At 40.7% G+C, this 27070-nt stretch overlaps 1 protein-coding gene across 3 annotated transcripts in view; it reads left to right on the top strand.

The window, feature by feature from the left end:
• The window catches only part of ARHGAP26 (Rho GTPase activating protein 26), a 384667-nt gene that overhangs the window by 241344 nt on the left and 116253 nt on the right, over nucleotides 1-27070 (top strand). The window lies entirely within an intron of this gene.

Here is a 27070-nt window from a genome sequence, read left to right as displayed (position 1 = left end):
TTGTAGATATACAGAGCTTGGATTTGTAGCAAAGAGGCCTGGATTCTAGAGTTCTTAACAAGCCACTTAACCTGCTCTGGACAAGCCACCAACCTCAATTTCTTCGTTTCTTCATCTGTCAAATATGGATAGTAGGCTCCCCTTTATCTACAGTACCATTGATTTTTAAAGTTACATGTCTTAAAGCCTTTGAAGATGTATAGAGAAGAAGGAATTACCTTTGGCAAATGCCCACTTGTCCTCTGAGAAAATCAAAGCATTCAGTGGGTGTCTGATTTTCCTGCTAGGAATGTTTATAACCTTGCAGTGGTTTTGAATTTTTGTGTGTTTACTGCTGCTTGGCTCTTTTCGGAATGGCCTTACCCACTTCCCTAGCTGTATCAGTTACTACATGTGTGTATGTTCTAACTTTCCGTCAACTTCGATGAATGTTTTTGATTGGAGACTAGAGCATTAAAAAAGACAAAGTACAACAATTAACCTAAATAGTCGAGTCCTACATTCTACTGAACTGATGTGTTGTAATTTGGCCCTTCCCCACACTTTGTTCATTCCATTAAGTCTTTTCTTTGGGATAAGTTGATGCTCTGCTAAGGACATTTATGATGGCTTCTTTTCATATTTCTACCAAGCACTTGATATTACCTTTTGGAGAGAAAGTATATATGTTGCCATAAATATTTCCATAGGTCTAATTATGAAGAAACAAGAGTGATTTGCAATTAGGCAGTGTCAAGGGTTGCTTCTTCATTGGTCAGTTTTTGTTTTTGTTTTTGTTTTCCTGCCATGACATACCAGAACTGCACTGCAATGCTGTGATTTATAAGAAATATGTATTTGGTCATTCAAGTGACCAAAATGTATTTCTCATATTTATTTGGTCATCATCCACAATTCCTGGCTCAGAGCTTCCTGAACTCTTGGAATTTCCTAAATATTGGCGGGGAGTCTTTTGTTATGTTAAAGCCCCTAAGGATGGGGGTCAGTGGAAGCAACCATGTGATTAGAGGGTTGGAACTTTTAGTCATGCGTTCCCCATAACCTCTGGGGAAGGAAGAAAGGCCGGAGGTTGAATTAATGGCTAATGGCCAACGATTTAATCAATCATGGCTATGTAACAAAGCCTTCATACAAATCCAAGAGGCTGGGTTTCAGAGAGTTTCCAGGTTGGTGAACATGTCGAGGTGATGGGAGAGTGGCCTTCCTGGAAAGACCATGGAAGCTCAGCACCCCTTCCCATGTACTTTGCCCAGATGTGTCTCTTCCATTTGGCTGTTCTGCGTTATCCTTTTACAGTAAACCAGTGATCCAGTAAGTAAATGGTTCCCTGAATTCTGTGAGCTGTTCTAGCAAATTAATAGAACCCGAGAAGGCTATTTTGGGAACTTCCAATATGTATGTAGAAGTAGAGGTGATAGCCTGGATTTGGGATTGGGATTCTGAGTTGGTGGTTGTGGCCAGTCAGTCAAAAGCACAGGTAATCTGGGTTTGCATCTGGTGTCTGGTGTGTGTGTTGGCAGTTTTATAGGACTAAACATTTAACCTGTGAAATTTAATGCTGTCTCCCAGAAGATAGTGTCAGAATTGAGTAGAATTCTCGAACACCCTGCTGGTCTCCTGATTATTGTTTGGTGGTGTGGTGGACCCTGCCCCTCATCATGGTATTATGTCTGGGAACCCAACTTATGCATATTCAGAAACAAAGCATAGCAGAGAACATGGAAATTTACAAGGAGAGTGCCCTCCGAATGTCAAAAAATCCTGACGAAGTATGTTTAAAATAATGGGAACTGGATTTAAATAGTAACCCTAGGTACTCAGATGATGGTTTGGTGCCTGTTCCATACAACCCAATCAGGTATTTGTTAAACAGAAAAACTGGTTTAGATCTTACTTGCAAACCTTTGCACACTTGAAGGGCCTGCACCAAAACAGAGGATGTTTCAGATACATACTCCAGCCAGGCATTGCCACTGCGCAGTCGTGATAAAAACTTAATTGCACTGATAGAGACCCAGAGTGAATGGTGATCCAGCAGAACCATTACTGCATTTTTCTATTTTTAAAATGCCCTGAGGATTATTAGGAATATTTAAAGAAGAAAAAGATCACTGCCCCCCCCCAAAAAAAAAAATTTTTACTTAAACTCTATATTCTCATTTTTACCACTGTCCTATTTTAAAATCAAGCAGGAAGGGAAAGTTAGCCTGGGACAAGGGGTTTGTCTGTTTCATTCCAGTTTTCTCAGGCACAGACTTACCCCAGGATATGCCTAAGCTATTGTTCCTCTGGTCCACTTACTTAATGGTCAGCTTCCTTTCTAGGTTTTGGTTTCAGGGCTAGAACTTCTGGAAAACCCAGTATTTATTTACTTCTCTCATTACCTACCTCGTTTGCCCTATGCATCACAGTCATCTGGTTCAAAGAGAAAATTTCGTATTGTGTATTTTTTAAAGTACTCTTTTGAAACACTTTCCAAAATTGATTTCCTTTAGCTGTGGAAGGAGAGTTTAGACATCTTAAACTTAATCTCAAGTAGAAATGTATTCAGAGGGAAAGAAAGTATTAAGGGAAAGGCCTAAAAACTTCAAACCTCCAAGCAGATGTGATTACCAGGGTACATCCAAATCACAGAGCTCTTGGATTTGTTTCAGACCTCAGAGGGAACATGAAAATTATAGGCAACTATGCATATATTTTTGTTGTTCCAGCTCAAATCTACTGTGATAATTAGACGTTTTCTACTTGGATCCTGGAATCTAGTATACTTTCTGGAATCACGTGCCTCAGAAGAGCACAGTTAGACTCACCTGGGGTGCTCATTTGCATTGACATTGCTGGGCTCCACCCCTGGTGCACTAAATCAGACTCTGCCTGGGAATCTGCACTTCTGGTTTATTTCTCAGGTTATTAGGATACAGGCAGTCTTTTGAGAATAGGCCATATACAGGGATTTTCTAGGAGAGAGAAATGGGTTGGGATTTAGGAGAGTATTAGAAATAGGAAGAAGAAGCTCAATGCAGTGAGTTCAAAAAGGAGATTTTATTTTCACAATTAAATTACTTTAAAAAAACCTTGGTTTTGATTTCCCGTGTCTTTATAATTCGACTGCTTTAAATTGGATGTTCAGCAAATGACTCTTTTAAAATCATGCATAAAGCATTTTTATTAGTAGAGAAAATTGTCCCCAGCTAGTTGTGGGACCGTGTGGAAATCATTCAACCTTTTGAGCTTCAGTTTTTTTAGTTATCTTCCAATCCTGTGATTCTGTGTTTTTATCAGGTAGAAGGAAGGTGGGGAGGGGGCGGGGACACTTCCTGATCTTAAAATTATAGAAGGAAATAGGAGTAGATGAGTAATAAAAACTAATTTCATGGTAGTTCCCTAATGTTTGTATATTATGATGACTCCAAGTATTACGATGACTCTAAGTGTATTGTATATTCACACACATACCATTCATAGTAGCTCACTGTAACTTTATTACAGTGTTTATGCTGCTCAGGAGGATTTCAAAAGACTCTCTGTACATCAGGAGTGGCTATTAAAAGTACTTTTTCACAGCTGGTTTTCCCAAAACAGGTATTGAGAAATAAATCTTAGTCTCTTTTCTCTTTTGAAGCAACTATTCCTTTGTTGCTAGGGTGTTGTTGGAGAGGCAGAGCCTTCTTCTTGCTTCTCTGAAGAGGTATTGTATCATTTAGGATGCTTTGGGCTGCAAGAAACAGAAAATGCAATTCAAAATGGCTTAAACAATAAGGAAATCTATTGTCACATTACATAAAATCAGCCCTGAGGGCAGGTTAATGTCTCAGTTCGTGAATTACTCAGGTTATTCCATGGTTTTGCTCACAGCCAGCCTCACTGCATTGACTAGCTCCTCACAGGGTCATAAGATGTTGCACTGCATCCTTGCACATTAGTGGTTGCTCAGAGGCAGAAAAGGCATTATTTCTTCTCTGACACCTGTGATGCTGCTTTTCCCAGAAGTTCTCCAACAGACTTCTTTTCAACATCGCATTGTTTGAAGCAATTGCCAGCAATTGGAATGGGGCCACAGTGATTTTTTTTACACCAAACATGATTTAACTGGGCCACTTGTGGAAGGCATGGATACCAATATAAAGACAGAGCTGTGAGTAGACAATCCATAGTATCTACTGCATGTCTTGGTAAATAACATTTAACAGAGAGCGTTAAGTCTATTGAATGATCTTTGCACGGCATGCTAATTCAGTCAAGACATATGGGACCAAAAGGCCAGTTTGGAAAGGGAGATGAATACATCCGCAGGGTGGGCACACATACACTAAAATTCCAAGACTTGGGGAATAGAGGGTGAGAGAGAAATAAAAAGGGCAAAATCAACTTTAGTCTCATTGCCTCTTGCTGATTCCTTATTCTTTTCATTACCCAATTGTCTAATGTTTATTTGAATGGTGTGGTACATGTTGTGACTTCTGTAGGTTATAGGGATTAGGAAAGAATATTGTGGGGCAAATGCTTGGCATGCATGTGAGGCCTTATCAAAATATGTAGACTCCATTGTCACAAGTAATCAAGGGTTGAGCATCTAGTGGCTTGGCTATTTTCTTTTTCCTGTGACTAGAGTCTGAAGACATCTAGGTATTCTGGCAAATAAAGCAGGGTGTCTTCATATTTCCTTAATGAAAATGAAGAAATATGAATATATCTTCAGAGTGAATAAGGTTCATGTGCAAATGCCTGTGGTTATAAAGAAAGTCATTGCTAGGCCTTGGCACCAAGGAGGATGGGCCCTGGTCATTAACTAGCCTTCCCTGAAGTTCTGAAGAAAGGGTCGAAGTAAAGGAAGTTGGCACAAATACTTGGCATTAACATATAGATACTCTAATATTTCTTCTTCCTCCATCCCAAGTCTAGAGGATAAGATTTAGCTTAGTGAAGAGCTGTTGAACACATGAGAGGAGCTAGTTATTTCCTTGCCGTCAAGCCTAGTCCAAACTAAATAGCTGTGGAATTTTACAAAAAAACATTTAAGAGAAAATAGTACTTTTGAGATAATGGCTTCTGAAGATGGAAAGCTTCTGTGAGCTTCCCTGGCAGCCTTCCTTCAGCCATACACCCTGGCTTCTGAACCTATCTTCTCTCTAGTAACCACTGGACGCCCACTGCTGCTGGTACAGAATTGCTTGGCTGTTGGGCCACTGGTGGTGTCGCCTCATACCCCCATGGAGCCACGCTGACCACATTCTTCAGCTCCATTTGGCTTCTGCCTCACCAGTTCCTACCCTGAACAGATAGTTCTGGTGATTTTAACCCCTAACTATCTCTTGAATCTACCTGCTTCTCCATCTCTGTCACTACCTGCCTAGTCCAAGCTCATCATTGTCTCTTTCCCAGACTGCTTACAAAGGCCCCCTCCCAGCTTGCTCTGGCTGGTGGAGTTCTGGTTCCCTTCCAGTCCATGGAATACATACTCTGCAGCCAGGGACCTTGGAACAGTGCAGATCTCAACATGTGATTCCCCTGCTTGAAAAAACTTCAGAGGTAGCTTTCCTATTGCTCTTAACCTAAAACTTTGGATGTGGCCTCCAAGGCCTGGTCTGGACTGGGCCCCTTCAGACTTTGTAGACTCATGTCGTGTCCCTCATGATCACTGTTGCATCCCTATTGTGCGGCACACAGTAGGCACTCAGGGATATTTATTGGGTAGAAGTATGATAGTTTCCTGACCATTTCTCAAATATCCTTTTCCCTGCTCCTCTTTTTTTTTTTTTTTTTTTTACCTTTGCAGCTCATTTTCCTCAATCTGGAATGGTCCCTCTCCAGCCTCTGTTGCCAAAGTTGACCTCATACTTTAGCCTGAGCTCAAATGCCACTGGCATACAAGAATTCTTACTGCTTCGAGTGCCCTCTTACTTTCCTGAACTCCCATAGCCTTTGCTTGCTCCTCTCTTTTAGCACGTATCACATTCCACCTTATGGGACAGTTTACTGGATGTGTACCCTCTCACTCCTACTAGGTCATAAGCTCCCATGACACAGGTAGTCAGTCTGCCTTTTATCTTTGTATTTTATCGAGGTTGCCAACAAGGGCTTCTAGCCAGAAAAGCCCACACACGTGTTCTATTTGGTAGTTGTCCCACACATTGGTTTTTAAAAATGTGGACAGGTTTCCAACATTTGTAATGAGGGTAATTTTACTTGAAACAATTCAGATCTCCTTGCTAACAATTGAAACGGAATAAAAGCCACACCCTACCCCCCTCCCTCCTGCCACCGGCATGTCTTCTTCAGTTTGCCTAGCTCCTAAACAGTCCCTTTTTCTCTCCTGCCTGGCCCACTTCTTTCATACCCCCTACCTGCCAGGCCATTGTTTAGACATTTGGCTTTTCAGTCCCTGGCCTGACTATCTGCCAATTCCAAAAGATGAGCTTGATATTTGATGATTACCTAAATGAATAAGAAGAAACAGGCTTGGGAGATTACTTCTCTGAGCAGCTCCTTTTACTCCTGAAAGATTTATTATTTCTGATAGATTGGAGGTCCCGGAAAGAAGTGGGAGAAACTGCTACCAGGCCTGTTTTATGTGTAGAGGGTGGGGAGGAGTGTATTTTTTTTCTTAAGACTAAGAATTGGATCCTCAGAGGATCTTCTCTAGCTATTTTTGGCGGAACCAAAGGAAAATCTATTTAAAGGGACACTGCAAAGAGGACAGCCACATATTTCAGAGCAAACAGGCAACTTAGCACTTTAAATTAATGGAAATGCAGAAGAAATCAGCTCGACCCTTATTTAGCCTAACTGCCAGATCTTCACTTACTTGCAGCCCAGGAATTTCTTTGTTCTGTGGCCTTCTGATCTTCAGGGTTAGGGGAAGGAAAGATACAAGTTTGGTTGAAAGTTTTTGCTTAAAGAAAAATCAACAAAATTTCTGAATTCAAGAAACTAAATGTTCTATACCATAAGAAACGCCCATTCTGAAAGGGGAAATGCTTGGCTTCAAGCTGTTAATGCTCAACAGTCGTAGATCCCCTTGTTTTTAATGGGTCCACTTCTGTTTGGGTTAATTTTTTCAATGACTTCTCTGTTTTTGTATGCATTTGTTTGTTTTCCCAACAGAATCACCCATAGAATTCCCTCTCAAATTCGAGAAGGAATGAAGAGTAGGACGCTATCTTTTCCCATCTTTGTGGATGCTCTCATTTATTTCAGGGTATTATAAAAGTGAAAGTATTAACAAATGTGATCACGACTTAGTTTCTTCTATGCCGAGCCTTAGCAAGGCAAGATTTCTCTCTCTCTCTCTCTCTCTCTCTCTCTGTCTCTGTCTCTCTGTCTGTCTTTTTTAGTCTCTTTAATTTCTGATTTTATTTGAGTCCTCTAGCTCTTTTGTTTTTGGTGAGTCTAGCTAAAGGTTTGTCTATTTTATCTTTTCAAAAAACCAACTCTCAGTTTCATTGATCTTTTTAACTGTCTTTTTAGTCTCTATTTCATTAATTTCTGCTCAGATGAGCCAGATTTCTTATGCATTTTACCCAGAAGTGATTTCATTAAATGTCTCTTTTTGGCTGAGCAGCAGTTTCTAACTCATTCTAACACCCACACTGTTTTGTGCACTCTCTTGCTGCATCCTCCTTTCATTGCATGGTGAACATTATCTATGAGGCTAATTTTCTTACACTGCCTGGTTTCCCAACCAGTTCTTCGCAACTATTGTGACGCAAATGTGGCAGCTGCAGTGAGGCAGCTGGCAGACTTCGAGGTAGTTGCAGTTCATCTGTAGGGGCTGAGAGCACAGTGGTTAAAAGACAACATTCTGGAGCCAGACTACCTGGTTTTGTTCTGGTCTCTTCTGAAACCTTGCATGAGTTACTTTACTTCTCTTTGCCTGAGTTTCCTCATTTGAAAAAAGGAGATACCATAATTGTGCCCAGAACTTTTAATTTAGCACCTCAGATTTTCCGACCTTCTCCTCTGTGGATTTCAGCCATCACTTCGGTGACCATTTGTGTAACCTCCAACACCTTCATGTAGGTGCATCCTGATAGCTTGTAGCCTCGTGCCCATACTATGTGCATCCTGCCTCTACCTCCCTCAAGACACAAAGTAGTGTCTACACATGTACAACTTGGAAGCAAGGGGGTATTAAAAAAAAAAAAAAAACAAGGGGAAACCTTTGACCAGTGGGAGGTGGGGGCCAGGCATCTTAAATAGCAGTCATTCGACAGTCTGTTGGAAGATGGTCCCAAGAGACTGAGAAAGTATCAGTCCTTGAACCAGGCAGTGGCTAGCTTCTCTGCCTCATTCCCTTGAAACCCCCCTAGTAAAGCAGTATCGTAGAAATCTTTACGTCAGTCTCTTCTTTCTAAAAAACCTAGAGACAAAAACAACACCTACCCTCTTAGAGTTGTTGTGAGGATTAAATTAGTTAATCCACATAAAGATCTTAGAATTTTATCTAGCATGTAGTGCACCCTCCATAAATGCAAGCTTCTGCAGTCTGTTTGAGAAATCAGGAGATGGGGAGGGGAGAATTGTGGAGCTGTGCCTCAAGGTGAGGGAAGATGGGAATGTTGTTCAAACGATTAAACCAAAACAATCATTCTTACTGATGCCATGGGGCTTTCTTTACAGTTTTGTTATTGGCAAGCAAAACCCTTAGGGCTGGATGCTGAAAACATAGCACAGGTAGCTCTGGAAGAAAGGGAGGGGGAGAGAGAGGAATAGAGAAGGAGAGAAGAGGAGAGGGGAGGGGAGGGGAAGAGAGAGGAGGGGAGGGAGAGAATGAGAGAGAGAGAGAGAAACAGACAGAGAGAGAGAGAGAGAGAGAGAGTATGTGCGCGCGCGTGTGTGTGTGTGTTTAATTTTACTTTACTTTCCTTTTCTTGGCAGTTTATGAGTGTTTGGCCCAAAGAGCTGAGCATCTCTCTCACCCTTCCTAGCAAAAGATGAGCCAGCACAGGGTCAGCTGGGAGAAAGATGCACTGGTGTTGGCTTTCAGGTCATACCTTGCACCAAGCCTCACACTTCCCTGTGAGTATTCAGGGCTCTTCATGATTCAGATGCCCTGTATAGAACATCTTTTGAAAGCACAAGCTGTGTGGGGCTGGTCTCCATGGGAAGTTAGCAGCTTCTCACCCTCATCCTCCTGCTTCTTGGTGTCACAAAGCTGATTTCATCTCAGAAGCAGCTGTCTTTGCTGCAATTTAATAACTCTTAATTTCCTGGAGGGGGAACGACACGTTATATCGTGAAGACTCATCTTAGTCTGCACAGTCTGGAAATTTCCACTCATCTCTGTGATGTTTAAAATGTTTCTCTTCGTGGGAGAGTCTGGCTTTCCTTTTTTCTTACTCAGTTTTGACCGCCCTCGCAGATGCCATTCCCAGATACAACATTTGCATCCACTGTGAAAATGGTCCTCTATCCCTCAGTTTCCCCCTCAGAGCGATCTCCACAGGGACTTCACTGAGTTACTGAAATCTGTATTGAAGTATTAGTGTACACTCTAAGGAGAGTTGTATGTGTATTCATCTTTATTCCGTCTCACTAGATACTTTTGTAGTTTAACCCAAAAGAGAGTTTGAAGAAATATTCAGACAATTTGAATTTTGCTATCAGTCCTTTCTGCTTTCTCACATGTGTAGAAGTATTTTTCTTTAAGCAGTTTAACATACTTATTTAGTGTTTTCAATTTGGTATTCTAAGTATAAATCCTTATTTCTTGGTTCTGTGCAGTAGGTGGTGGAGAAACCCAAAGTGTTAGGCTTGTTGGTATATTACAGGCAGGTCTTCCTCTGCACTTGGAGGTGCATAGGGTTTGATAGAATAGGATCACTATTATATTAAAGTCAGACTTCCAGTGAGGAAATGAAGTAACCCTAGCCCTCAAGAAAGAGTTGGTACATTAGATCTTTGGTTGTAAACAACAGAAGTCAACCATGCTATTAAAAAAAAAAGAGGAAGGGAATTTATTAGAAATCTTCTGCGTCAATCACATAATTGAAAGTAGATTTGAACCACTGGAATGCAACTTCAAGGGCCCTTTTGTGCCTGATATCTACTACATGTCCCTATACTATTCACTCTTCTAGATGATTGTCTCAGATCTTGCTTCCTATTTCACTGAGAAAATACATGCAATCAGGAGAACTTCCACAAGCAGTATCCATTCCACCATCACATCCACACCTGTGCCCATATTTCTGCCTTCCTTCCACGTGTAATCGCGGAAGAGTCAGCGCTCTGACCTCAAGGCAATCCCCTCACTGGGGCACTCGAGCCAGTCTCCGACGGCATCTGTGCAGACTCTGCTCCAGCGCTTTCCCCCTCTCTCCTCTATCACTAACTTTTCAGTCTCTGCCGAATCTTTCCCATCAACATGGGTTGTAATATCTGTGGTCCTTTACAAATAAAGAATAGAACCAACAATTTTTTTTTTTTTTCTCAATCTTGAATCCCCTTCTGGATACCATCTCATTTCCTTGAGCTCTTCTCAGCAGAATGTCTCAAATAGTCACCTGTGTTGCCGTTCCCAAAGCCTCTGTCGAACCTGCTGCATTCAGGCTTTTGTACCCTCTGTGCCGCCGAAGTACTGAAAGGCCTCATGTTGGTGTTGCTAAATCATTTTCAGACTTCCCTTCCCCGATCATTCTGAAGGATTTAATGCAGTGTCTCACTCCATTCTCCTTGAAATGCTGTCTTCACTTGGCTTCCAGGACACTGGTTTTCCTCTTCTCCGTCATTTTCAGTCTCATTTGCTGTGCCCCAGGACTCAGTCCTTTTGTCCTTAGACATGATCTACCCTCCCTCTTCCCTTCCCAGTGAGGTCTTGCTCTAAGATTGCATCCTCCAGCCCCTGTGCTCCCTTACCCACTAGCATTGCTTAGTTTTTTTCCCCATAGCGCACATCTACTATATATTTGACTTATTTGTGTATTGTTTTTTTTCTTACTGGAATATAAGCTCCGTAAGGTCAGAAGTTTCTGTCTGTGTCTACATTGCTATATCCTTACGCACAGTGCTTTGCACATAGTAGAAGGCACTTCGTAAATATTAATAAGGTAATAAATGAAATAAAGGGCGGATAGTATCCAGGGAACCTACTAGCCTCTTTGGAGCTCTACCTTTGGAATGTCTCACCTCTGACCATCTTTTTCTCCTTGTGATTCCACTGCAGGTTAACATCCCTAGTAAAGAGAGTTATAATGGCCCTTCTTGGGTAGTGCACCCACTTCTGTGGTAAGGCAATAGAGGGGTACCCAACTGACATTCTTGGAAGGACCACATGTCATGGGACGGGGCAGTCCAAGGAAAAATTGGATGACATTATTCAAAGGATGCTAAGCAGGTAAAACTATCAGGTATTCACTAGAGTTGTGTTTGCCGAAACACAATTCTTTGCCTTAGAGATTCCCTGTTTTATATTGAAAGCCTCATGCCTCAGCATAAATATTAACTCTCTGGTGGATCTTACAAATGCCTAGATAACCCTATCATGCATCATTATATAGAAGATGGGACCATCATAATGCTAAATACAAAATGACAAACATAGCATTTAGATATTTCTGTAATACTTAGTTATATAGCTCAATTCCCCTGAATGCTTGATTCTGTTTTTTTCTTGAGCTAGCACTTAACAAAAACTCAAGGCCTCCCTTCAGAACATGTCTTCAGGTATGCCCTGGGCCCTGAATCATCTCTAGTGGTGTTCGATGGAGCAAAGGTGTCATCTTGATTCACCAACCCCTAGAACTGGACACAGTTAGACATGTTTCTTTAAGTCAGTAGGCAAATGGGGGTTTCCCATGTCTGGCATGTCTCTCAGTCTAGCTGGCTAGTTGGATTTTCTTGTCTCTCTTTTGAAAGATAACCTTGACATTTGCTTCTTTAAGAACTACACTTCCCTTCTTACTAGAACTGCCACTTAAACTACTTTGCATGCCACCTAGATATGAATTTCCCTTCCAAAATTGTTGCTTGTCTCACAGGGTTGTTCTCCATGGCCCTAGCCAACTGGTTAATGAAGCAGAGAACACTGGCAAAACCGTAAATTATCCTTTCCTTGTCCTATTATTAATGTATTGTGACTCTTGACATGAATAGCTTCATCAGAAATTGTTTTAGTCATTGTTAAGTTTGGTCTTAATTGAAAATTAAGCATACCTTATACAAATGTCTCGATGCTTTCAGCTCCTTGTAATCCTCCCCTTAGGCGATGGGGAGACTCCAAAAATGAATTCCTAATAAACTAATCTGTAAAGAACCCAGAATAGTGCCTCGTTTTAAAATAAACCAGAAGAAAACATTCCAAAGTAAAGCACTTTCAGTAGCAAAGTTCTAAGTTAAATACCAGTTACTATTAAAGGAGGTTATGTCCCTGTATCCCTGTGCTCTTTGGGATTTGGCAGCCTGTTAAAAACTATGCAGTCTGGTGTTATTGATAATGAGGAACATCTCTGATGAAGCTGGCTTGGACAGAGCTGGACCGAGATAAAGAAACATGACAGCCCAGTTGGCATCATTCATGCCGATACACGTTAGTTTATTGAGTGCCTGCTGTGGCCAAGGCACTAACTTATCCAAGATGCTATTTATTTATTTCTCTTAGGAGGTGGTAGGAGAGAGCATTGGCCCAATAGGAACGAAGTTGTAATCCTGAATTTTTACAAACTCATTTTATGCACAATATAGAGCAAGTTTACCAGGACTTATTGTTTCTTCATCTGCAGAATAAGGGCAATACAATACAGTTAAGGAAAACAGAGTCTAGAAGGATAGACACCGATATCTTAACTGTTGTTATCTCAAGATGCTTGGGTTTTTTATATTTGATTTTTTATAAAGTGACCATGTGCACTATCTAAAAATTGTAATTATTTTTAATGAGTGGAGCAGATATGTGACTCTGAGCCCCGTTTAACTTTGAAGACGTCTGTGAGTTTATGCACGGACTGGGTAGGACAAGACAGGATACTCAGTCCTTGGGTATTCTGAGGCAGAATCCTTTTTGTCTGCTTTTGCTCCCCATCTTTCGTCTGCTTCTCTGCTCATTTGCTTTTCTACTCGAGAATAGGCAGCAGAGAGAAAAGAGAATATATTTCAGTAATGCTGGGGATGGTGGTAAAACTTTTAACTGGAAAAGGTTTTGGGGTTTTTTTCCAACTAGTATTATTAATGAGTTGATACCATTTTTTTTCTCACTTCCTTAGCCATTAGTTAATCAAATGTGAGCTTTATTATTATGGTAGAACTGGTTAACATAAAAGAAAAATAATAAAACAAACTGCATTGTTTTTCGTTTCTATGTTGTCTTTGTCCTATTTTCAGGTACTATGAGAATCCACTGATTTTTCAACATTTTAGACCCCTTTCTTCTCTTCTACTTGGCCTATTTCTGCCTGTCTAGTATCCTGAGCTTTTTCCACCTACCTGCCCAGATCTGTTCAGAGCAGGATTTGGAAAACCTTGCCATTGGTTTTTGTATGGCCCTCGAGCTCAGAATGGTTGTTACCATTTTTAAATAATTGGAAAAGAATCAAAAGGAGAATAATATTTCACAACATACGAAAATTATATGAAATTCAAATTTTAGTGTTTATAAAAGTTTTACTGGAACAGAGCCACATGTATTTACTTATGTGTTATTTATGGCAGCCTTCGAGTTACGTTGGCTGGTTGAGAAATTACAAGCAAAACCATTTGGCTCTCAAAGCCTGAAATATTTACTGTCTGGTTCTTTAGAGAACAGGTTTGCCAACTCTATGCTAGAGACTCCTTTTTCATTGGCTATCTTTAAGCTTAGACTTGTTCAGATATGCTAATTCATTATACACACACACACACACATGCATGCATGCATACATACATACATACATACATACATAAACTGAGAGAGAGAGAGAGAGAGAGAGAACGCGCCTACAGGATCAATATTCTACAGAGCTATGTAAATAAGCATTGTATAGTATAACTTGAGTGTATCATCATCAGAATATAAATTTATCTTTTAAGAGTCACTATTAGCTATCCACTTACTTCTAGGCAAAGGGGAATAGACTTTTACATTAAAATTTCATTTGCTGTAAATTTTATTTTTCTAAATATTTCTCAGTACATTTAAAAAGGCTTAATTCTACTGGGGACGTTTGTTTGTTTTGTATAAAAAGGAGGTCACTGGGCTCTATTCAAGAACTCTTGAATCATAATGTTGGTAGGGGCTGGGGTAAGGAGAACAGGGACTTCTAGTTTTGCTTTGTTTGTTTGTTTGGTTTTTTAAGTGAATAATTTTTATATTTAGAATTAGCTGGATTCAGAGTCGATGATCCCAATTTTGTTGGCAACATCCAAAGCGTCAGGAGCCAGTCAAACATACGTCTTCTCTCCATCAGGCCTGATCAGGGTGTTGTCTTTGGCCTCGTCAATGTCACAGAGCTTCTTTACAGACCGATCTGGTGCTTGTTGGCCTTGACATCCACATAAACACAAGTGTGTTGTTGTAGTCTATCTTCTTCATGGCTTGGGGGGAACTTCATGATGGCATAGTGGTCCAGCCCGTTTCTCCTGGGGGTGCCTTTGGAGCCTCGGTGTCTTGGGCCTTGAGAAGGTAGGAGATGTGCATATCTTCTCTTTTTTTGTGGCTGTAGACGCCTTTCGACACTATTTTTTTTTTTAGCCTTGAAAGACTTCACTTTGGCTTGGGCTTTGGAGCAGGCAAGGGCTTCCTTCCTTGCCTTTAGTGCCATCTTTGTGAAAAGCATGGACTTCTAGTTTTAATAAGCTCTCAACTGATTTCCATCTATGCTGAAGTCTGGAAACTACTACTAAGGATAATATTGATTAAAGATGCATTTCTAAAAGTTGTCATTAACTTTATTTTAAAACTGTTTTCTCTTTCCTATCTTCTGTTATTAGCCCCTGAAGTATACAGAGTTTTTCAACGTCCCACAGGACAATGGGACGGAATCCATCTGATTTCTCCAAACACACTCTCTCCTCTCCTCTCCTCTCCTCTCCTCTCCTCTCCTCTCCTCTCCTCTCCTCTCCTCTCCTCTCCTCTCCTCTCCTCTCCTCTCCTCTCCCCTCCCCTCCCCTCCCCTCCCCTCCCCTCCCCTCCCCTCCCCTCTCCCTCTCCTCTCCTCTCCTCTTTCTTTCTTCCTCCTCCCCCTTCTCCTCCTCTTTTTTTGAAAAAAAAAATTAGCACAAAAGCTATAAAAGTCATTTGAACTATATATTTATTATGTAATATATTTATGTTTTGTTTCAACTTTTCATGTATATATTTACATATATCTGTGTATATATATGACAGTTAACATTTGTCCTGTTTGTTCATTCTCTCTCTCTCTTCAACATTGAAATCCTCTTTTGGCTCCTCCCCAGTCCCATTCCCTTTGCCCTGCACCGGAGAGTTAACATGAATTTTAGTGTTAGTCCTTTTGAACTATATTTTGACACTTTAAAATTGATTCTTTGTGTCCAAATATAGAAGGCTGGTATTTGTGTGCTTGTGTCCTAATTTCCACAAATGATATCAAAATATCCTTTTACTATTCAGCTCATTTTTTCACTGTTTATCTTTTTGAGATAAATGCTAGTTTACCCCCTGTAAATGCTGTGCAAACATGTCGTGTATCATTTATCCCTTTCCCCTATTGATAGACAGAGTTCTTTCTGATTTTTTACCATTATAAACAATGCTGCAGTGAACATCCTTGTGGATATTCTTTTGCAAATGCGTGAGTTTTGGCGAGATGTATACCTCAGTGGAATTGCAGGAATATATGCAGCTTCATTTTTTTTTTGTAAATATTGCCAAATTATTCACAGTGACTGAATCAGCTACGTGCCTGATACACTTCTCATTTGGATATAGATACAGAGTACTTCATGTGGCATGTCTCGTGTCCCAGGCAGTGCTCTAAGTTCTTTCAATGCATTAGGTGTGTGGGAGCTGGTACAGTACCATCTAATGTGAACTGTAAACGATTTAAGCAGAACTAGGCTGCAGAGGTTGGAGTGGAGGTGGTGGAATAGAGGCCCAGAATATCAGGGAAGTAAAAAGAATGGTTTACTGACTTGCTGATGTTGAAACACCCAGAGAGGTCTGACATAGAAAACCCCAGCACCTGTTTTTTCTCATTGTCGTCAGTGGGGCCTTGGCAGGTCCTGTTTATTCTAAAACATTAAGACTTCTGACCTGTGCCACAGTCTCCATAAAATAGCCCTAGCACCTCAGAGGCCAGGCAGCCGCAGAGACAACTCAGATGAAGGGCCTCAGGGGCTCCTGGCTTAAACAGGTTGCTATGGCTGTGGGGAGCCAGCTTTTCTGGCTTGCAAAGACAATAAGGCCCTGCCTGCCAACCTCTTTATGGAGTCTCTTTGGAGGATGTGTCTGAAGGTTCTAACTGGTATGAAGAATTTCTAAAAACAATCCGTGCAGAGAGAAGTCTGTCTTTCCAATTTTGGATCAGCATAGTCATCTGGACCACTCAGAGGGGTCTAGGGACAGGAATACTCACTACTCTACAGCTTCTAGTAATGGAGGAGGGAACTCTAGCAGTTGGGGCCTGGGCTCTTGCCTTCTGCGGTACAAACCGACCATAGCTTTCCCTAACCCTGGTTGCCAGGAATATCCTTAAGCGCCTGATTGCCTTTCACCTGTACTGCCAGGCTCTAAAGGCCGGTTAGTGTCTGTATGCCCTCTCACATGAAGTGAGCCAGCACATAACTATTATGTTTCCTACCTCTTGTGAATGGACCGGAAGTGGAAGGGGAGGGGAGGGCAGGGGAAGGAAAGGGAGTAAGGAAGCCTAATGAAGCCAGAAAAGTCATAACAAAGACTAGGTTCCTGCATTACCCGGCCAATAACATTATGGTAACCCAATTAAAAATGTTTACCTGTAGGTGAGTAAGCCAGGACAGCAGTTTGATTTGTCTAACAGGGCTGGAACTAAGAGAGTCACTTGGGGCACAGAATCTAAGGGGGCAGCAAGCTGCAACAAGCCTCCTTAAACTTTGCACCTCAGGTGTCTCTCCTGCTTTCCTGTAGTCCTGGCCCTGGCTGGGATTAAGTTTCTGTTCTGAGCTTTTGGTCAGTGCCCAGACCTGAGGCCTGCCCCTTGTTTCCCTCGGCTACAGACAGTGATTAACAGCTAGAGAACAGAATTTGGTTCAGCCCATCTTCAGTTTGTCACCTCACTACAAATGGAATTTTGTGGCAGTCAATGGGAAAAGGTTTCAGATACAGAATTTTGGTTTAGAAAGAACTTTTCAGGAATGTGTCTGTTGCAGCATAGCCTGGATAATTGAAAATTGGCCCTCTCCCATTAACATCAGTAATTGAAAGTTGGCTCTCTGCACTACTGTGGCGAAATAGGAACAGGTGGGTTTGATTTGCTTAGGAACTTGTAAAGCAACTTTAGAGGCTTTTGCAGCATGTGAGCGTTTGGCTTAAGAACTTTTTCCATGGCTGGCTGGTGAAACAGGTGGTTGTGGTGGAGCCATGTAAGTGAATCAGTAGTAATAGAATAAATGAAACTTACATGGCATATTTTATTTCAAAGAACCAGCCTTCTAATCATGCACATTATTTCCTCACCATGCTCTGCAAATTTGGACCCCAAAGGTTATTTCCAGCCAAACTGGGCAAGAATAATATTAATCATGGAAAAGGTCCTGCAATTATTAAACTATCTTATCGCAGTTGAACTTTTCCTTTGTTTTCTCATAACCAGTTCCGTAGAAGACCTTTCCCTTCCTCCTGTAACTTGTGCTCCATTAGGAGTACTAAGAAGCTTAGCCATGTTCACGTGCAGAGGCAATTTGGGAGGAGTAAAGGGATAAGAGGACACACGGGATCTAAGTGGTTAGACAACACAAGTTAGCTGGGGTCAGTCTCACTTCTTTGGAGACTGCTGGAGCGGAATCCCACCTCCCACCCGCACTTTACCCATCTCTGTGTTTATCCCTGCATGCCTGTAAGCATCTCTGCTTGCTGGCCTTCACTTGAGCCTTTGATACCGGGCTAAGGCTGTTCTGTCTTCGCACTTAGTGTGGGAGAAAGGCAGATGGGGAGATCACCCAGGAAGCTCGTTTCAGGGCTAACCATGCTGTGTGGCTAATTTGATTATCACATTTAACTGAAAACACCTGTAGGGTCTGCCCGACAGAGTATAGCCAGCCTGGTAGTGTGGGCCCCATACAAACCCTGCTCACTGTCAGTCTGGATTAAGTGAAAGTGTTTTTAAATATGTGTGCCTTCTTCAGGCCTCGGAGTAAGTACTTACATCGTTTAGGTGACTCTTTGGGGTAGAACTAGGATGCACAGGGACCTGTTTTGCTTTTGGACTCATGTTGCTATAGCCTTAGCATGATAGTGTTTATAGAAATTGATACAATGGGATAAGTGAACTTGTTCGATGCAGGCTATGCAGGGCTTGGGTGGACTCTAGAAATGGGAGGTGGGATACAGAATTCTCTTCTTTCTCCAAACCTAGGCTCATATTGCCTCATGTTACCTTCTTCCCTTTTGAATGACCACGCCTGCTGTTACCTAACTTTAGGACATCTGGATGGAACCCTAGGAATGTGACCTAACTCTTGATAATGGGCACTTTGAACTACTCTAACATAAATTCAGATAGCCATTCCTGTAAGGGTGTGCTTATAAGATGGGAGTTGGTCTATTTAGGACTCCTAGGATCCTTTTGCTTATTCAGTCCTTAAATATTGTGGTGCCTATTATATGCCAAATGCTATTCTAGGTATGGGAATATAGCAGTGACCACAACAAAGTCCCTGCTTTCCTGGAACTTACATTTTAATTAAGGAGAGAAGCAGATATTCACAAATATTCATTGAACACCTACTCAGTATTATTATGTCTTGTGAATACAGTAGTGAATTTTTTTAAAAAAATGGTGTAAAATACAGACTTGATCTATCATAAAGATAATTTCGGGAATTGTTAAGTGCTCTCAGGGAAGGATATGCAGTTAGAATGATGGAAGTAGACAGGGAACTATTAGAGCAGGTAGTAAAGGAAGGTGACATATTTAGTCCCTACCTGACTGAAATGTGAGAGCAAAGCCATGTGAAGAGTTAGAGGAAGATTCTTCTAGGCAGAGGGAATAGTAAGTGCAAAAGCCCTGAGAAAGCAACCTGCTTGGCGTAAACACATGGCTTATTCAAGGGACAGTGGGCAGTACGGCACAGGCTGAATTTGGAGAGCTAAGCAGGGGCCAGACCAGGTGTGGTTTGGGGGGCCCATGGGAAGAAGTTCGAATTTCTTTCCAATTGTTATAGGAAGCCACTGGACCATTCTGAGGAGTTGAGTGACATGATCTGTTTTTGTTATTTTCTCCAAGTTGGCTCTGTTGCTCTCTGGAGAAAGAGTTGAATGGGGGCAGGAGTGAAGTCAGGAAGACCAACTGGAAGGCTATTCCAGTAGCCCAGACGAAAAACACTGGAGGCCTGAACTAAGGTGGTAGTGGTAGAAGTGGTGAGAAGTAGTCAAATTTGGGATATACTTTGAAGATAGGGCCCAAAGGGTTAACTAATGGGCTGCATGTGACATGTGAGAAGAATCAAGGATGGCTCCTGGGTTTTGGCTTTCTACAGGGAAGAAAAGCAAGTCTAGTTTTGTTGTATTGGTGTGATGGGATGGGCAGGTGTCAGGGCTGAGTGTGTCAAGGGTTCCATTGAGATCTTTCAGCGTAGAGACGGTTTTTCTTTCATGTATATCAACATGGGATTGATGAGAATCACTGAGGACAGGTCTGTGGTTGGAGGAGAGGTCCTACCACTAAGTCCTGGGCATTGCAGCATTTAGGCGCTGGGTATGTCCTAGTTAGGACTCACGGCCTAGAGAGTGAACCAAAATCAGACTCTGGAAGACTAAGCTTGCCTTTTGGAGAATAAATTACTTGGCTTAGTTAAGGTAATGACCATTTGATTTGTTTTCCATTGATATGTTTGGAAATGGCACATTGTTTACGAGTAGAAGCCATAGAGCTGGAAAGACTCAAGTTCAAATTCCAGTTATGTCACTTACAGCTGGGGGACCTCTTGTAATAACCTGACATCTGGGCCTCTGTGTCCTCATTAATAAAATGGGAGAACAGTGCGACCTACTTCAGAGTCATGTTGTGAAGATGAAAGGAGTTGGTCCATGCAAAGTATATGTCACAGTTTTGGGCATGTAGTCAAGGGCTCAGAATGGCCGTTTTGACCTCATTAATCCTTAGGGGTTTTGCTGGGAATGTTCAATACTTTGTGGAATACTGCATTTTCTACTTCTATTTTTTGGTTTTCATTTGCTATTTATAACTGCCATTTGGTATCTGTTGCTGGCTCTCAGCTTGGTGATAATGCCCCAGTTGCTTCGGCCTTGACACTTGTCTCAATCTCCCAAGACAATAATTATGTCACCCTGGAAGTGTTTGGAGAAATTCCTTCAGGGTGAATGAACTGAGTATCCTCTCTGGACTGTCACAAGACTGTGGAGCTTTGTCAACTCTTTCCATCCAAGGAGAAAAGTTCTCATCGCTATTTGTCCCTGCCCAACAGTCTAGGGGAATAAGAATGTATGCTCAAGGATTTATGAACTTAAAGAATTAAATAATACTGTTACTTTGCATGTGTCCGATGCTTTCGATATCTCGTATCTATTATTATTGCAAAAATCCCAAAAAGCAGATATTGGGATTTTTAGTTACAGAGAACGCTGAGATTCAAAGGATCACATGACTTGCCCCAAATCTCACTACCACCTAGTTTCGAAGTCGGTACTTGTACTCATGTTCCTATCTGAGTCCAGAGCCTGTTTTTATTTTTTCTCACCGCACTCCACCTCCACGTAAGTTTTCATTATAGATCTGAAACCAAAATGATGGGAGTTGGTATATAGTTCACTTTAAGCAGAACCCCTCCTACTACTTAATATACTTCATTTCCTTTTGAATTTCATAAAACAAGATGATTCCTTTTCAATTTCAAAAAGCCTAAGTGATTTTATTTTCCCCAGGGTTGCCATTTAAATGATTTTTCTTTTTCTACAGAACTTCACAAGTTTTGATTAGTTTTTTTAAAATGTAGGGAAGAGGTTGGAATTGCTTACTTTTATTTGGTTATTCATAGCTAAATACTTTTTTGCTTTCCTTGTAATAAATGGTCGTTACAGTTGAGTATACAATTTTCTGGACCACACCAATAAGTTATAGTTACTAAGAATCTCAATAGAGTATATTCACCTTAATGCATGGTGGGGAAACAAGAGCTAGAGTGTTTTTCCTTTTTCTCTTTTTTCTTTTTCCCCTTAGTCACAGGCTACTTTGTTTCCTAGATGAGATCTAGTTTACATTATTAGTAATCTAATCCTCAGGCAATAGCCACCTTACTAAGAGTTGGTTTACCATTTAGAAAAACTTCTAAAATTCTGCTTCATTTTCGCCTCAGGTGCACACTTCAGTAACCACTTTGGTGATCAGTTTTACTGTAGCCAAATTTATCTTTGTCTCTCTTTCTCTCTTTCCCTACTGATGTTGTTTGTGGAGTGGGAGATCAAGTCTTCTTTGAATATCCCCAGCATCTAGTTGGTCAGCCGTATCGCAGGGACTCAGTAAATATTTTTTGAATGGAGAAGAATCTCCCCCTTTATATTCTCCTACTTCTTAACTCAGATTTAGTATATTTTTCTCCTGTCTTGTATCTTGGGACTTATCTCTCTAGAAGGCCTTTGGATTCTTTATTTGCAGAGGACCAATTTTAAATCATTACATGTGGTAAAATTATAGCATGATTTTAGAGCAAATAATGTTCTCCAAGATGAGACTCTCCAGCTCTTTCCAGGTCCGTTTTAATGAAGATATCTAGGCAGGATCCAGCTATCCATGTCATTTATATCATGCCACCAACCCTGTCCATCTAAATGCATTCAAAGTATAGTAAAATCTAAAATTAAATGGAAATTTAACAGCCTGAAAAAAGCAATACTTTTAATGACCTGATTAGGGGATATATTAACTTCCAAGTAGATTCAAGATTACAACCATGGTCACAGTATTCCCCATCACTTAATCCCACTTTTAAAAATTAAAAAATAAATTTCTTCATCACATACCATTAAAATTTAAACAAAGAAAAGAAAATGAGAATGAGACTGATTTGGCTGTCTGCGCCCAGCCGTCGGCTCTGGATTCTCAGTTCCCTGTGCTGATTGATTTGTGATGGCTCATAGAGATGAATTTGGAATGTATGGAAAAGTTGCTCACTGCTTTTTGTTCCCTTGAGCAGAATGCATGGAGTGCTTATGGGAAACTTGGCAGTCAAGCAAGGGAAGGATGGTGGCCTGAATTTCCCTAGATTTATTTGGAGGGTGGCGTGTTTGTAAGCAAAAGGGAGCCAGCCCTGCCCTTTCACTGCCCTACTTAAAGCCGAGTCTGCACTTTCCAGCGTGGCATACTAAGGCATGCTCAGTCTGGAGACTGCCTTCCCTCTGGCCTCGCCTCTCTTTACTCCATACCAATAACCAGCTGCTTTCAGTACCCACAGACTTGTGCATGTCCCTATCTTTGCTCATGCCCATATCTCCATCTGAAATGCTTTCAGATGGAATTTGCTGTCCTCTGTTCCCACCCTGTGCATTGTGCACACGAGTGGTCACAGCCTTCGAAAAGCTTGATTCACCTGTTTTTCTTCCTCTCTGTTTTAGGACAAGCTCCTTGATGACAGGCCCAGTGTCTGCCTCATCATTGGTCCCACTCTTCCTGGCCTGCTGTAGGTGCTTCACAGAGCATCTTTTGGTGGGAGAAAGTGGGGGAAGCCTTCACCAGATAGTCCCATGTACACATGTACTTATAAACTGCCGCAGACTACAGGGGTTGGTGTGAGCTAAGAGCTAAAGGATTAGTAGAAGTTAGTTGGATAAAGAAAAAGGACACAAGGGAAAAGGCCCCCAGAAAATGGCATGCATGAAGGTGAGTAGTGTAGCTGGAGTACAGAGAGGAAGAGGTGAAGATGAGCTTTGGAGAAATTGTAGGGGCAATAATATAATTACATACAATAAATAATTTCTAAGTGACATAATTAGTCTGAGATTCATAACTAGACAGGCAACACTGAAAGCCAAATCCTGTTCAGGCTGTCCTGGTCTCAGACTTTGAGGTTGGTGGTGACAGACGCAGAGTACTTCAAAGCAATTGTTCAGCTAAATGAAGTGTTTATCCCTTGTAGCTGAATTTGAGTGAGTGCCCAAAGTTAGTTGAGGAGTTGCAGCCCCGAAGCGGCTTATGGGTACAAGAAAAGAAGCAGACTTCCTTCACCAAAAAAAAGCCTTGCAATCCATACTCACTGGACACCATCTTGGTTGCTGAGATTGTCTTTTACTTTTTTTTTTTTTAATGGTTTTTTTTGTACTATTTAAGTAATTTTGGCTGCACTTGTCCTTATTATGTAAGGAAGCCTTCAACCTCTTAAGGCTGATGGGTTGCTCATCGGTGATTTTCACAAAGAAACAAGACAAAGCTCTTGCTTTTATCCTAGCCTTTGATTGTCAGATTTGGCCATTTGCATTTCCATATAGTGGCTGCTAAGCAGCTTCTACTGACTGTAAAAGATCAGGTAGTTGATCATTGTTGGAAGAATGTTATTCTCTCTAGAGTATCTGGAAGAAGAATTGTAAATCTGGATATAGCGTTCAAAGAACCAGAAAACTTCCAGTCTCCTCTGGCATTGCTAAAATGACACAAACCGATGTCATTTATGTAGAGTTTCGACTGTGGAGGAAATGAATTTGGGCCTCCATCTTTATGTTTTGTTTATCATACAGGCAACTTTTGCCAATACACCCAATTCCTAAAGTGATGAGAAAGAAGAAGTTACTTCAAACAGCCATAAGTCCTAACCCTGGACTTTCTTTACCTTGGACATTGCCCTCAGGTTCATTAGCTGGAGTTGAGCCAATCTTCCTTATATTAATCAAAGTATTACCTGCACCTCCTAGAGCTGTAGGCTGCTGTTGAGATGCTTCCAGTGTGGATTCTCTTCTCCAGACCAAGTCCACATTGTGATTCTTTTCCTCACTGGGGTCTTCCTACCACAGACCTCATTTAGTGAATAGAGAGGGGGCTGCTGGGCATGACCGTTTCCTCCCATGCCCCAACATCCATCAGTGCCTAGAGCCAGAGTAATGTTTTGGATCCTTTCTCTCGCTCTCCCACCCCCGCCCCCCAAATATTTATTGATATCATCTTGTTGGTTCAGCTCCAATGATGCAGTCTGCTGAGCTTTACAGACTTGCTGGGTCATGTTTCATTAAGTTCCTGAAGCACTAGATAAACCGTTCACCAGGGTCAGTGGCATTGTGACCCACATTTGTTATCAGGGGGCTCCAATACACTGTGCCTTAAGATTGTGCAGAATCCAGGGTGCAGTGCTACCTTTTTAGAGTTCAGAAATTCCTCGTAATGAGGGCCCTCAGAGGCATCAAAATGTTAATATGATTTCTTACACACATTCAAATTAAGTTGTTGTAAGGCTGTTTCACTGTGGGGAACCAGAGCTGTTGCCACTTGTGCCTTAAGAACTTGGTTCTTTCATTGGAATTAAAGGAATTTGCCTTCAGCAACTGTAAAAGGATGAGTATCTAACTGTTGTGTTTGTTTTGAAGGCAGTTTAGTGCCAGAAAGGCGTGCCTGATAGAGTTTTGGAAACTACAGCCCCTTCTAACCCCTCTGTTTACTCATGACCAGATATGGAATGTGCCAGTCTCTAACGTCTCCTGCCTTGCGCTCCCCATACTCTCTCCACTCCAGCCACAGTAGTTTTCTTTGAGTTCAAACATGCCCTTCACTCTCTGACATTAGGCCCTTAGTCCATTGTTATCTCTTCCTCTAATTAACGCTTTTCCATCTAATTAACCCCTACTCATTCTTTAAAAGTGAGTCCTTAGATAGGAATCACCTGGGAAGCTTAAAATGGAGATTCTTCAATAGAGCTGGAAGGGGTCTGGGATTAGGCATTTCTCACAAGCTCCCAAGTGCAGCTGGTGCTACTGATTCTCTGGGCTTCGATTAGTCAGAGTCACGTTTACATGCTTCTGACATTGTGCCTTTCCTTCATAGACCTCTTCACAATGGTATAGTTTCTGTAACATGTACCATTTTCTGATCAATGTTTATCTTTCCAGTAAACTGTGAGCCCTATGAGTGCGGGGACCACCTGTGATTTTTGCTCATCCTTTTGTTCCCAGGCCCTGTCATAGGATAGCATATATTTAGGATGGGAAGATCAGTAGTTTTATTGGCTGTTGGCCGAGTGGTTAAATTTATTGCTCTGAGAAGACATGGAGATTATAAAACCCAGAGGTTTGGATCAATTATAAAATCCTGGTTATGGTCATCATTATTTTCAATGAAAGGGCCTCCTGAAATGTTTCGAGTTTCATGTCAAACAGAAAGAACCTAAGGTAATTTTAGACTGAAGTAATCTCATGGTGGATAGTAGTACATAGCTCTTGGTCTTCATTTTGTGAAATGGGACTATGCCAGATCAGCTGGACTCTTCTTGACTTGTGTTTCCAAAATACTAAATTCTTTTTTTTAAACATTTTTTTTATTGAGGTAAGATTTACATAACCTTAATTAGCAATTTTAAAGCATATAATTCATGGCGTTTACTACATTGATCATCAACTCTATTTCCAAAGCGTTTTCATCATCCCCAATGGGAACCCTGTCCAAAGTACTATCTTCTTAGCTCAGCATTTCTAAAACTGTGGTCTCAGCACCACTTTACCCTCATAAAAATTATTGAGGACTCTATCAGCTTTTTAAAAAATATGGATTATATCTATCTATCAACAATATTAGAAATTAAAACAGAACAAAAATTTTTGAGATTTAAATGGCATTATTTTACATTTTTATAAATCGCTTTAATATCTGACTTAATAGAAAGTAATCAGATAATATCATCTTCATTCAATCTATTGCCATATATTTTATCGTTGAAGAATATGAAAAAAAAAATCAGGCCACATATATATGTAAATGGAAAAGGTAGACTATTTTTAATAACCTTTTCAGGTAATTTTAGATATTCTTTTTTTGTTAATACACCAAAACTCAACAAGTGGTAATCTCTTAAAGATTTGTTCCCATGTGGAAAATGAAATCGTACCAGTGAACTTTTCATGCACGGTTGCGTTAAAACCTATTGGCCTATCTTGCACTTTAAATGGATCTTTTACCCACGCATGATTTGTTTAAAATGTACTTTGGTCATTTGGAAAATATTGGTTTAGGGAATTATACAGATCTTTCAATGTGGATAATTCATCATACAATGTTTTTAAAAATCATATTTTTTGTTATCACTACTAATCTCATTTTAAAAAGTCATTAAGAATTGCAAAGCTGTCAAGCTCACGGAGTCAAATTCAAGTTTTCTAAAATTATACTTTTCTGCTTGAAAGAGTGGATTTTATTGTTGCAACAAATACTGTCTGTTTTTTATTTTATTTTTCGAAGTGACAGACTCACTTGGTTCATTTTCGAGAAATGGCTGCCAAATACCAAAATTTGGATAACCACAGTTTGTCACTTGTTTTTTCAAGTTAAAATGGTTCTCCATGAAAAAAGTGGTTAATTTAATTGTGTCTCAAACAATTGTTTAACTGCTTTTGCACAAGTCAATTCGGGTATACAGTGGAAGTACTTTATGCATATTTCCCACTTCATTACAATATTTAAAAAGGACTGAAAGGTTAAGATTTAACTAAATAAATAATTTTTACTGTTTCATCGAGGGCATTTTTAAATAAAACTGGGATTATGTATTTATTTACTTTACAGTAAAACTGTGATTGATTATTTAGTTAGTTAGTTAGTTATTTTACCTGCGAGTCTGTGGTGATAAAGAATACAATGACTATTGGTACAGCTTGGTTCCACCACCTTGGTTAATGCTAAGGTATCGGCAATTTTACCAACCCTTGTTTTTGCATTTCATGGAAACCCTGAAAAGGTCCTGGAGACCTCCTAAGAGTCCATGCACCTTGCTTTGAGAACTACTATCCTAGCTG

The sequence above is a fragment of the Rousettus aegyptiacus genome, unplaced genomic scaffold, assembly GCF_014176215.1.
Source record: "Rousettus aegyptiacus isolate mRouAeg1 unplaced genomic scaffold, mRouAeg1.p scaffold_m13_p_7, whole genome shotgun sequence".
Taxonomy (NCBI): domain Eukaryota; kingdom Metazoa; phylum Chordata; class Mammalia; order Chiroptera; family Pteropodidae; genus Rousettus; species Rousettus aegyptiacus.
This window is presented reverse-complemented; position numbering and strand designations above follow the sequence as displayed.